A 13,528-nucleotide genomic window follows, 5' to 3' on the forward strand; every position below is an offset into this window, starting at 1 on the left:
GGGATTGACTTAAGAAGTATCTTCCTTTGGACCATGGACCATGACTATTGGGTACATGCACATGAGGTGACTTATTGATTTTGTTTTGTAGCCGCATAAATGGCAGTTTGAGTCTTGCTTCCTGACCTTCCATGTTGGATACAGATCTTTTGAGACATAAAATCCAAAGCGATAAAGTGTATGGCTGAATGAAAGTGTGCTGAGACATATACTTGTGGCCTCAAGTTGTTGTAAGGTTTTATGACCTGCTTAGCCAGGATAGTTTTATCTTGCAGTGGCATTGCTTAGCCAAGTAAATGCTCCTATGTTCATCTTGCTGTCCCATGCTTCTTGTTCTTCCAGGTCAGCTAATGCTTTCCCCAAATGGGCACCCCATTTTTTTCTCCATCTGAGCCTTTATCTCGAACCAACATAGGTTTTTCAGTGTTCAACTCTCTGAAGCACGAAGCTTCCAGCACAGTTTTACAAAGGTGCTTACTATTTGGAATTTCTCATTTTGAAGCCGAATTCCGAATGCACCTGGGCTGGGGAGGCTATTTCTGGGAGACAGAGCACTGTTTTGTACTCCTTAGTTTGTAGCGCATTTAAAATGGCTATCTCCTTGCACTGCCATATTTCCAGGCTATATGTCAGGGAGGATAAGATTTGTGCCACCATTACCATCAATGGATGGCTATATGAAGGGCAGCTTAATACTTTTTTAGGAGCTTGAAAGCAAATATTAATGATAGGGCTTTTTTTTGCACAGACGAGTATGATCGACATATGGTGCTCCAAATGTATGCCCAGATGAATTGGCCGACTCAACCTGCTCACCTTTGATGTACTATTTATACATCTTCAGCTTGGATTTCTCCTCCTCACAAGCTTGAAGATTTTGTAAGATGCAATAAGTGTACAGTTTTGCTTTCACGTCTATCAAGGCTATCAGCCTCTAATTATCCAGCGATGTATAGCTTCTATTTTTATATATCAGGTAGAAGATGTTCCCTTTCCAGGATTTTGGTACTGTGTACTGCAATTAATATAATTAAAGAGTGGTGTTAGATACCCAGCCTAGAAACTGGTGTCTTGCTTGAAAAATGCATTGGGGAGACATTTGGTCTGTCTGCTCTCTCTGTCTTCAGCTTTTATATGATCCTCTCTAGTTGTTTTATATATCGGTTAAGGGCCATTAGGCTGTTGGTCCATACCTAATTGACTCACAAGTTTCCATTGATATTATATCATCATCCTGGGTTTGGATGCTTAATCTGGCAGCCAGTTATTTTTGCTCAGGCATTTCCTTGGTTGGCCCTTCTTTATGCTGGTCAGAATTTGTTCCAGACTTCGGGTTTCCCAGGAGTAAGTCATTTGACCACTTTATCTCCTGGATTATCTTCATTTTGTTTTTTGCCATTACTCTGTCTATTTTGTGCTGTGGTATACATTTCATGCACATATGCTTTTACAGAATTCCTTTGTTCTGTGCATTTGAGGTACAGAGAGTGTGGCTGTGGTTGTAATTGTGACAGAGGCTCTAGTGGGGGCCGCTGCCACAACTTTCATTGCAGCTTTAAAGCAACTTTACAGTGGCTTTGGATCTTCACAGCGGCTCTGCTATCTGGCGGTCCACACTTCGGAAACACTGAAACATATTGCAAACATATAACACACTAAAAGAGAGAAAACATTTAAAACAAAAAGAAGAGATTCAACAGAATGCAAAAGCAAATTATGAGATGAATCTGTGAATTTTGTGATGATTGTAAACCATCAAAGAGGGTTGTTGAATAGGCAATTTTAATAAATGCTTATTTGTGCAATTAACATGTAGAAATCACCTGTAGACCTAAAACGAGAAGCCACATTTTCAAATGGCAAATGGGAGCACTAGGCTTCCATTGGAAGGCATGTCAAGTTAGTAATGCTTTCTGATACAGTTTTATTTTTCATGTTTTACTGACTTTAAGACAACATTCTTGGTAATGTGGCCAAGTGAAAAGTTCAGTCATAAAATGTGTTGAAGCGATGTAATTTAGTAGAAACCATCCCATAGGATACAATAGAAATGTAGTTAAATCTTACATGAATAAGATTTGTAAGGTAGAATATGCGAGAAAGACATTTAATTTGTGGAATGACAGACCTAACCGTGATCTGTTTTCTTTGTTAGAAGATAAAGGTGAGTGGGAACCAAGCTACGGCTTGTACACTTTTGTTTACGGCTTGTACACTTTTGTTTGTAATGTATATGCTACACTTATGGGGCCTCATTTATGAAAAGTGACGCATCGCTGCGTGAAAACCGCGATGCGTCACTTTTCACTGCGCCCTCCTTGCGAGACCAATGATGCGTCATATTTACAGTATGACGCATCATGGCGCAAGGAGTTACAGATACGTCAGTATTTCTGACGTACCTGTATGGCGCAAAAGTGACGCATTGCTGGAGTGTGTCACAAAAGTGACGCAACTCCAGCAATGTGTCCTTTCACATGGGGCAAGCCCCATGTGAAAGGGTCTGTGCCAGTCTTACGCCTGCTGTGAGGCAGGCGTGAGAAATTGACGCATTTGTGTCCTAGAAGTGGCGCAGTGAAATCTTATGGATTTCATTGCGTCACTTCTATGACCGTGTCTTGAGTCAGAACGCCCCCCCTGCATACATTATACCTGGCGTAGGTATAATGTAGCGCAGGGGTTTACAAAGTGACGCATCTACCTAGATGCGTCACTTTTTAAATATGGTGCAACAAGGCACATTTTTTATGCTGCAGGTGCGTCACAAAAAGTGATGCACCGGCGGCGTATAAGTGACGCACGGCCTCATAAATGAGGCCCATGATTTCTAAGTCTTTGTTTCAAGACAGCGTAGATGGTGGAACATTTCTGTTCCCATGAAAACACTGCAATTCCATTGACCAAATCAACTGGACTACAACAATTGTACTAGCTTAGATATCAAAATGTTCTACTAGGGCATGTTCCTAGTCTAGTGAGAGAGAGAGCTTCTATCGCAGATGCAGATTTCCCATTCTCCACACTCGGGAGACCTTCTCAGACACTGTGCTCTGAAGGTTTGTGCTCTGAGCAAATCTTTATTCATTTCGCGTGCCAGAAATGATGATATCATTTTCTGAGACTCCACTAAAAATCTGAATTTCTCTTCATGGGAAGTACTACATGATTGCTTAAAACGTTATGCTTTCACCTCACGATTTCAAACTCTTTATGGGTTCCAGCTACTTTTTTCCTCTTAATATTTAGAATAGTGTCTATACTTATGTGGAACGTGCTTATGTAGTTGTTCTGCATTGTATTACTGATGAATTGATTACTTATTTCTGATGAAAAAATATCTACTAAAAGAGATTAAGAAAGCGCTTTAAAATCATTCCAAAATGTCATCATTGACTCCCAACAATTGATGTTTAACTCTGATATTTATTATGAACGTTGATTTGCAGCTTCTGATTAATTCTTACCTATGGCAAAGTTCTGTATCCTTAGGGCCCAGTAAGAGCAGGGACTTTATTTTCAGGTATGCTGAGACACAAATTTTGAATCACAAACCAAATATTTATTAAGGTTCCTTGATCCACCAGGTGCATACTTTGTATGCACAAAGAATATCCTGCTCCTAGCTGTATAATGCATGGCCCATATAATAAGGTCCTAAGAGAGCAGTGGGAAAAGATTCAGCAAAGAATAGTTTATCCCATGGTTTGGCACTTCTACCCTTACACTTCCCACTGCCAAGCTGATGACAAGGTCACAAATGTTTTAGTTGCAGTTTATCGCGGACACTATTGATACTGCCCATCAACGATAGCAGGATACAGCAGTAAGCTTCTCACTGCTAGGTGTCTTGGTGAAGCTTCAACCCAACCGGTGAAATGATATGAAAGTCCAAAGCCAGATTGTTCTTTGAAGAATTTTTCAGATATGGGTGCAATTTTGATAATCATACATGGCACCCTGACTGAAAATATTGTGTGAATAACATTCCCTACTCTTCAAATTTCATAACTTTACTCCTTCACCTGCAGACTGCAGAGAGTTTCAGCCAGAGTCCAGTTACATTTTCTTTTAATAGTTCAAAAAACGAATTTAAGGATTGACGATTTTTGATGGTTCCATCAGAGATGATCATATTTAATCGCGCCATACAGGAAACAAAGACATTCCCACTTGTTTACTTTGCACGATTCACGATTTTATCTCATGGACCATCTGACACAAATTGACTTGGGGGAGCAACGGGCATGTGTGGCTGCTTTGTGCACCCCAAAGAGCTGTATTATTACAGAAGGGGTCACAGATACTCATGCCGACCCTTCTGTAATACTACTGGTGGTGCCAGCGCACATTGTAGGGCCAGTGCTATCCTGAGAGGGCATGCCCTCATTTTCATGGGTGTTTGGTCTCAGGCAAGGGAATTTCTTTGTGTCTTTGCCCACACTATATTATAGGCTTGGGCACAAAGGCAAAGAAGCCAGCAGGAGGTGCGCTGACAGTGCACCACAAACAGGTGGTGCACTGGTTGTGCCCTCCCTGAGGGCACCCCTCAGGATTGATACAAAAGAGGTCATATGGACACCCCAGACATCTCCTTGCAAGCAGGTCTAGTCACTCACTGCACACCCCCGCAGGCAGGCCCGGACTGGCCGTTGCAGGCACCGGGCAATCCCCCGGTCGGCCGCATGGGTGGGGGCCGGTTTTGGGCCCCAGGGGGCCGTTTTTGTTACAGGGCCGTTTTTTGCAGCATAGCTGCAAAAACGGCCTTGTAACAAAATCGGCCGAAAAACGGCCCTGGCAAAGAGTGCGGTTGCACCCCCAGGGTAGAGGGGGGGCCGGCTGAGCACTTTGCCAGGGCCGATTTCGGGTCCCAGTCCGGCCCTGCCCGCAGGGCTATCTCTGTCACTTTACAAAATGGGCATGTGGGTGCTTCCTGCATAGCAGCACCTTCTACTTATTTCACTGAATCCTATGCACTGTTGAACTGTTTAAAAGTGTGCCATGGTATAAACATGAACAGTGTGCCTGATATATAATACGGCTGAGGTGAATAAGTCCGAGGAAAATAATTACTAGCCTGCTACAGTCAATCTGCGTTTAAAATATCTCACAAATCTAAATAAAATATTTTCACTCATCTTTCACAATCACATTTCAATGCAGCTATCGGGAGGCAGTAATATTTCAGGGAACTTTCATGCAAGTGAATGGCAAAAATTGCAAACCACAAATACTCCAAGGTCAGGCGTCCAGTCATTATTGTAACCCTTTATGGTCTAAATACTGCTTTTGAGTGGCACTGGTTGAACCCCATTAGTATACAAGACACTCACGTCACCGATCTAAACTTGAGTTAGCATATGACATGCACCCACAGGTGACTGGATAATACAATTTCCTTCAAATTCAATCAAGGGGTATTCAATTTAATTTAGATAGCTGTTCCATCACATCCACAGGGGCTTGTGTCAAGCTTAGACAGCAGATTCAGTAGGCAGTATTACCATAGATATTAAAAACACAAGCTGCAAGTGCGAGGTGGAAAAAAAAGGTAAGAGCGATGCCGGCCTGCATGATATCTGGAAAAGCTGACTTGAGTCAAACATGGATAGTGTGATTGTAGCTCAATGCAAAATAAATTCAAATCACACATATTAATTTAGAAAGTTTAACGGCACAGGGCCCTAGTCACAAAGTTAAATTTGAACAAAAGCACATGTTTTACGACCAAAAATGCTATTTTTACACTTGCTGGGAATTTAAATAGGTATTCCGATCCCAAATGTGGAGAAATCTGCAGTAGTGTATGTTTGTGAGCATTCACAGATTTCACTCTTAAAATGATCAGAAATGTACTCCTGTTTCAGAAAGGAAAGGCGAAAGTATTCAGCCCCGGACTTGGTAGGAGTGTGGGTAAGGGATTTTCCAGAGAAAAAAATGTTTTCCTGCGGAAACATGTTGTGTAATGGCATAAGGGTTTCAATTCCTCCTGTGTGGAATTTTTCACTATGAAGAACTTTGCATAGCTGGAATAGGACTCCTCAATCCAATGTCACTTGATATTCCCAGTAGTTCTCCTGGAAACATGCACCTAGCATGGCTTTTAAGCAGTTTTCCATGGGTACTAGCAGGATTGTTGATGATTTGGAAATAAATGTAAAAATAAGTTTAAGTGGAGCAGTACATTTCTGCCTGTATTTTTACACTCATTATCGGGAATCGACACCATGGAGTCAAATGTTTCAAATATTATCTGTGCTTTGTTGGCATACCAACAGTGTAGCTTGCTAGATATGGATCAGTCATATTTTTGTGTATTTTAACATCATTAACAGATGTTGTTCAGGACAATAGAGGTGCTTCTGCGGGGTGTGAGAGTGGGTATTTCTCTCACATGCATGCACAGGCAGAAGAGTGACAATGTACAGGATCCAGTATCAATGCTCTCTGGTGGTGCAGCTCAGAGCCATCCTGGAAAGCATGGGAGGTACATACAATTATGTAAATGTAGCATTATTTGACTGTACTACAATCATCAAGTCAAAGACAATCTGTTCATCCAGTCAGGTAGTCAGGTGCCCTCTTTCTACCATTGCTCTGGAGGTTCTCATTATTTTTTCCTTTTGGCTTGGATAGAAAGACCTTTAAAGGTCTACCCAGCTGTGTTGCTTCCTAAATATAGACATATGTACCGCCCATTTCCTTAATGTTAGGTCTTATGCGATACCCTTCTGAAGCTCTCCTGGTCTCTCCTACTGCCTAATTTACTTGTGTCAGTTCTACTAGTGTAGTTGAATTGTTCCTCTCTATGGTGGTATAAATCGGTCCCAGTGTTAATGTTTTGTTTTCGCTCATCTTTCTGGAACCTTTTTTATAACCTTCCCAGATATTTATATCACTATTCCCTCCCTCAATCATGTGAAATTGCATGGGCCCGTGAGCAAACTACGTGGCCTGGTGTCAATGAAAGTGAGTCTGAGCCACATTTAAGGGCCCCTTGGCTTGATCATGCCTGCTCTGCAAAGGGAGGTTCAGTGCCTGGTTGGCCTGAAAGCTTGTAGCATTCAGATAGCAAAATGTAGTCCTGCCTTGCTGAAGTGTATGTTTTTTCCACCTTTGGGCTCACCATGACTGCTCCCATGAGTCTGACTACTGTGTCTTATATGACATATCTACTTTTAAAGGCACCAGCACATCCTAAACCTAAATGAAGAGATATGTATATCCTGACTTCATAACTCTTGCATGTGTTAACTGAGATATATTATTCCACTGTGGTAGAATCTTGCTTGCATCCCTTATAGGTTACAGCATTTGCATGTTCTGTTTACCATAGATGTCTTCTGTATGCATTGTTTAGCAATTTGATCAGTGTTAAAAAGTTACTTTGTTTTGTCAGGAGTATACCTACCTTCTGGGCTCTCTTTGTATATATGAACAACTCCGCATTTATAATCAGTTAGGGCATGGATTGTGTGTGAGCTTTCCTGTTTTCAGTTTCTATTTTTGGTAAATTTTGGTGGTGTTTTTTCAGTTTTTTCAAGTGATTTTAATACCTGTAAGATACAGTGGTTATCAGTGGTTACACATTTTTGCACCATTAAAAACAACAGAAACAGTGTTTTTCTGGTGTTTACGGAATGTTTTGCTTTTATTGTTGCTTGCTTTCTGCACTGATAGTGCCTGGTATATAGCCAGTATACCTACAGTGTATATGATTCAGAAAAGGGGGTGGTGATGAACAGAGTGCCTGAATTAAGCAGACCACTCTTACCCAGTCCAAAGATCAAGGCTTGATCCATCACGTTTTTTAGCTCACTGCACCATCCCAGCTCAGAACTTGGCTATATGCAAATTAGTCTGTTCCTGTCCCAGTGCATGATGGGAACAGGGCAAACCAAACTACCAAGCCAATTCTTGTACTGGGAAGGAAACAAGCTTCCGGGGACCGGTTTCTGCCATTTCAGGCGTCTTCGGCCCGGCTTGCTTGAATCCTGATGGTGCAATGAGCAAGGGACTCACATCTGAGTATACCCTTCCACGCTTATGGTGGACAAAATGATTCAGAAAAGGGGGTGGTGATGAACAGAGTGCCTGAATTAAGCAGACCACTCTTACCCAGTCCAAAGATCAGGGCTTGATCCATCACCGTTTTTTAGCTCACTGCACCATCCCAGCTCAGAACTTGGCTATATGCAAATTAGTCTGTTCCTGTCCCAGTGCATGATGGGAACAGGGCAAACCAAACTACCAAGCCAATTCTTGTACTGGGAAGGAAACAAGCTTCCGGGGACCGGTTTCTGCCATTTCAGCCGCCTTCGGCCCGGCTTGCTTGAATCCTGATGGTGCAATGAGCAAGGGACTCACATCTGAGTATACCCTTCCACGCTTATGGCAAACAAAATGATTCAGAAAAGGGGGTGGTGATGAACAGAGTGCCTGAATTAAGCAGACCACTCTTACCCAGTCCAAAGATCAGGGCTTGATCCATCACCGTTTTTTAGCTCACTGCACCATCCCAGCTCAGAACTTGGCTATATGCAAATTAGTCTGTTCCTGTCCCAGTGCATGATGGGAACAGGGCAAACCAAACTACCAAGCCAATTCTTGTACTGGGAAGGAAACAAGCTTCCGGGGACCGGTTTCTGCCATTTCAGGCGTCTTCGGCCCGGCTTGCTTGAATCCTGATGGTGCAATGAGCAAGGGACTCACATCTGAGTATACCCTTCCACGCTTATGGTGGACAAAATGATTCAGAAAAGGGGGTGGTGATGAACAGAGTGCCTGAATTAAGCAGACCACTCTTACCCCGTCCAAAGATCAGGGCTTGATCCATCACCGTTTTTTAGCTCACTGCACCATCCCAGCTCAGAACTTGGCTATATGCAAATTAGTCTGTTCCTGTCCCAGTGCATGATGGGAACAGGGCAAACCAAACTACCAAGCCAATTCTTGTACTGGGAAGGAAACAAGCTTCAGGGGACCGGTTTCTGCCATTTCAGGCGTCTTCGGCCCGGCTTGCTTGAATCCTGATGGTGCAATGAGCAAGGGACTCACATCTGAGTATACCCTTCCACGCTTATGGTGGACAAAATGATTCAGAAAAGGGGGTGGTGATGAACAGAGTGCCTGAATTAAGCAGACCACTCTTACCCAGTCCAAAGATCAGGGCTTGATCCATCACCGTTTTTTAGCTCACTGCACCATCCCAGCTCAGAACTTGGCTATATGCAAATTAGTCTGTTCCTGTCCCAGTGCATGATGGGAACAGGGCAAACCAAACTACCAAGCCAATTCTTGTACTGGGAAGGAAACAAGCTTCCGGGGACCGGTTTCTGCCATTTCAGGCATCTTCGGCCCGGCTTGCTTGAATCCTGATGGTGCAATGAGCAAGGGACTCACATCTGAGTATACCCTTCCACGCTTATGGTGGACAAAATGATTCAGAAAAGGGGGTGGTGATGAACAGAGTGCCTGAATTAAGCAGACCACTCTTACCCAGTCCAAAGATCAGGGCTTGATCCATCACCGTGTTTTAGCTCACTGCACCATCCCAGCTCAGAACTTGGCTATATGCAAATTAGTCTGTTCCTGTCCCAGTGCATAATGGGAACAGGGCAAACCAAACTACCAAACCAATTCTTGTACTGGGAAGGAAACAAGCTTCCGGGGACCGGTTTCTGCCATTTCAGGCGTCTTCGGCCCGGCTTGCTTGAATCCTGATGGTGCAATGAGCAAGGGACTCACATCTGAGTATACCCTTCCACGCTTATGGTGGACAAAATGATTCAGAAAAGGGGGTGGTGATGAACAGAGTGCCTGAATTAAGCAGACCACTCTTACCCAGTCCAAAGATCAGGGCTTGATCCATCACCGTTTTTTAGCTCACTGCACCATCCCAGCTCAGAACTTGGCTATATGCAAATTAGTCTGTTCCTGTCCCAGTGCATGATGGGAACAGGGCAAACCAAACTACCAAGCCAATTCTTGTACTGGGAAGGAAACAAGCTTCCGGGGACCGGTTTCTGCCATTTCAGGCGTCTTCGGCCCGGCTTGCTTGAATCCTGATGGTGCAATGAGCAAGGGACTCACATCTGAGTATACCCTTCCACGCTTATGGTGGACAAAATGATTCAGAAAAGGGGATGGGGCAGTGAGCTAAATAACGGTGATGGATCAAGCCCTGATCTTTGGACTGGGTAAGAGTGGTCTGCTTAATTCAGACACTCTGTTCATCACCACCCCCTTTTCTGAATCGTTTTTGGCCACTATAGGTGTGGCAGGGTATACTCAGACATGAGTCCCTTGCTCACTGCTCCATCAGGATTCAAGCAAGCCGGGCCGACGAGGCTGAAATGCCAGAAACCGGTCCCCGGTAGCTTGTCTCCTTTCTGGTGAAGAATTGGCTTGGTAGTTTGGTCTGCCCTGTTCCCATGATGCACTGGGCCAGGGACAGACTAATTTGCATATAGCCAGGTTCTGAGCTGGGATGGGGCAGTGAGCTAAATAACGGTGATGGATCAAGCCCTGATCTTTGGACTGGGTAAGAGTGGTCTGCTTAATTCAGACACTCTGTTCATCACCACCCCCTTTTCTGAATCGTTTTTGGCCACTATAGGTGTGGCAGGGTATACTCAGACATGAGTCCCTTGCTCACTGCTCCATCAGGATTCAAGCAAGCCGGGCCGACGAGGCTGAAATGCCAGAAACCGGTCCCCGGTAGCTTGTCTCCTTTCTGGTGAAGAATTGGCTTGGTAGTTTGGTCTGCCCTGTTCCCATGATGCACTGGGCCAGGGACAGACTAATTTGCATATAGCCAGGTTCTGAGCTGGGATGGGGCAGTGAGCTAAATAACGGTGATGGATCAAGCCCTGATCTTTGGACTGGGTAAGAGTGGTCTGCTTAATTCAGACACTCTGTTCATCACCACCCCCTTTTCTGTACAGTGTATATGAGGTCCAAATAAATTTTTGCAAATCAGACTTATTGCAGTACACCATACAATACTTCATCAGTTAGTCTTTGGTCATGTGTGCTCGTTTTTTCTTCTCCATGTAAACTTTTTTTCTGTGAACTTTTTTTCTGAAAAGGCCCTCTCAACATTGGCACTTGAGTCGGGCAACGCCAAAACAGCCAGTGCACAATTTGCTCACTCTGGCTACTGACGTAGCTTTCTATACCAATACTGGTACACTTGAAGATTGTGATTATCTGGGCAGGTTCTGCAACATTTGTTTTGAACTGGGCGCTAATACCCTGAGAGTTATTAAAGTGGTCAAAAATGAAGCAGCACATTTGAAACTATGGAGAAAATTCCCCTTTACGGAAGGGATATAGAACTTGTACAGAGTACCACAGTGAGGTTTCATTGACTTCAAATGCAATGGTTGGGGAAGCTACATTTCTATGCATCATTGCATGACATTTCTCATATATTGTGAAATAAAAGTTCCTGAATTGCTCTTCAACATTGCTTTGTTTACCAAGTGGCAGACACTCTAACATGGAAAATGTTGCAGTGCCAAAGTCACTAAAGGTGCGCACAGCCTACTCTCAAGGATACTTTTCACATCTACACCAATTATGCTGAACACTTGGCAGAAAAGGGTGTTGGCAGACTCTCTTTTTTTATTATGTCAACTACAGCAGTTATATTTTCTTGTAAAAATCTAAGCATGCAGTAGAGTGTATTTTTTTTCACATCACTATCAATATGCCGCCAAAGATCCTCACATTTCCTGCCTTTCGTATTATCACTCTGCAAAATTCTTTAAACGGTTGCCACATGGAGAACATGGTATTCACTGCCCCTTGTACTGAGAACCATAAGCTAAGTGACACAGTTGGGATGACCCTTTCTCTGATGCCACAGAAAGCACAAAATGAGAAATATTTGTGTTTTAGTTCCCAGGCATAACAAAACTGTGCACCGGAATGGACTAAAAAGTCAATAGCATTCTTTGTTAACTCTGAAGACTGTAAAGATGCTTTCAGCACACCATCTAACAAGTGGTAAGGATCTTTTACAGGGAAGCACTTCAGCTCAGGTATCGATTTTGACAGGCCTTCACACAACTTCTTCAGATACGTAGCTTAATCACTGCAAATACAAACAATATCACTCCAATCTTTGTTGAACTTGGAAAGAACCTTTTTGCAGCAGCATTCGAAGTGACACTGCGTTCTATGTTTTCCAAACGTCTAGTGTCATGTTTTCACCACTATCCCAGATGCTTTGTTATAGCACTCTTTTCACATATACTTGTCACTATACCTTGCATTGGATGTTTAAAGCCTGAGTTGTTGGCAATTCACCTAATATCAATACTCCATCACTAGAAACTGGGGGCGTATGTATCAAGTGTTTTGCCCATTCTCTGTGTGTAAATGTGATGGCACATATTGGGAAAGATTATTAAGAAACCAGCCATTTTATCTATCAGTGAAAGAATCAAAAGCAGCCAAAATATCAAATATAATTTTGATATTTTCTGATACTCCACATTTGATAAAATAATTAAACAAAACCTAAAACATGCTTCTAAACCCTGCATCTATAGACCGAAGACCACAAAACTGAGAAAAGCAAAAGGAAGAAGAAGCAATATTTTAGTGACTTCCATAAACAACAAAACTTAAGCAGAATAATGTTAGCTTGTAGAGCAAATTTACATTGTATTGGCCACTTGAGGAATAAAAAAATGACTCCTTTGCTCTCCTTTTCCTTTCTTTGAATGGCATTTAGTTTGTGGTTGTGCAGGTGTTTTTTCAGTGTTTATATGTTTACACTGGTGAGGGCTATTTCCCTTTCAGTGGGATTTTATCAGTTATTATAGGTTTGAACCTAAAACCGGACAGCCTAATTTTGTGTAAAGCAGTGAAGTGGTTGCAACGGCATTTCAGTGTGTTATTTAAATTGATTGGTTGATGTTTTTGTTTTCGATATCTTTATATAGCTTAAAGTAACATTAGAATACTCTTTTGTAAAATAACCACTCTAGTTGGGCATTTTTCCTTCTAGGTTACTTTGAGGACTGTGTATTAGCAAAGTTAACATCTCCTCTCTTCGGAAGCATGGATTGATTGCTGAAGCTACTCAGAGTGTCAATGAAGTTCAACCACAAAACACAAAAGACTGAGGGACAGTTTTATTTAGATTTTGTGCCACCATTGAGCCATAACAGGGGTCGCAAGGGTGATGCAAAACCTAGGTGAGATTTCTCAAGCCATGCAAGGTCAATTTGAAACTCGGCACAATTGCTGCATTGCATTTCTCTGCAGCAGGGAGCCTTTCATGGATGGAGCATGGGTGTTCCAATGCCTCCACCCATGGATTTTCGCACATTTTGCTTTGGTTTTTTTCATTTTCCTTTTTCTACATGTGCAGTATTCTGCAGCACACATAGAAAGAGAAAAATGCCTCTCACAATTGTTTTTGTGCAGGAAGGTGCCCCTTGCTGATGAACAATAGACACCCCAGGTGGTTATAAAAGTATATGTGTTGTCTGCATAGTTAAGTTCGGAGGTGGAC

The sequence above is a fragment of the Lissotriton helveticus genome, chromosome 4_1 (genome assembly GCF_964261635.1).
Source record: "Lissotriton helveticus chromosome 4_1, aLisHel1.1, whole genome shotgun sequence".
NCBI classification, from domain to species: domain Eukaryota; kingdom Metazoa; phylum Chordata; class Amphibia; order Caudata; family Salamandridae; genus Lissotriton; species Lissotriton helveticus.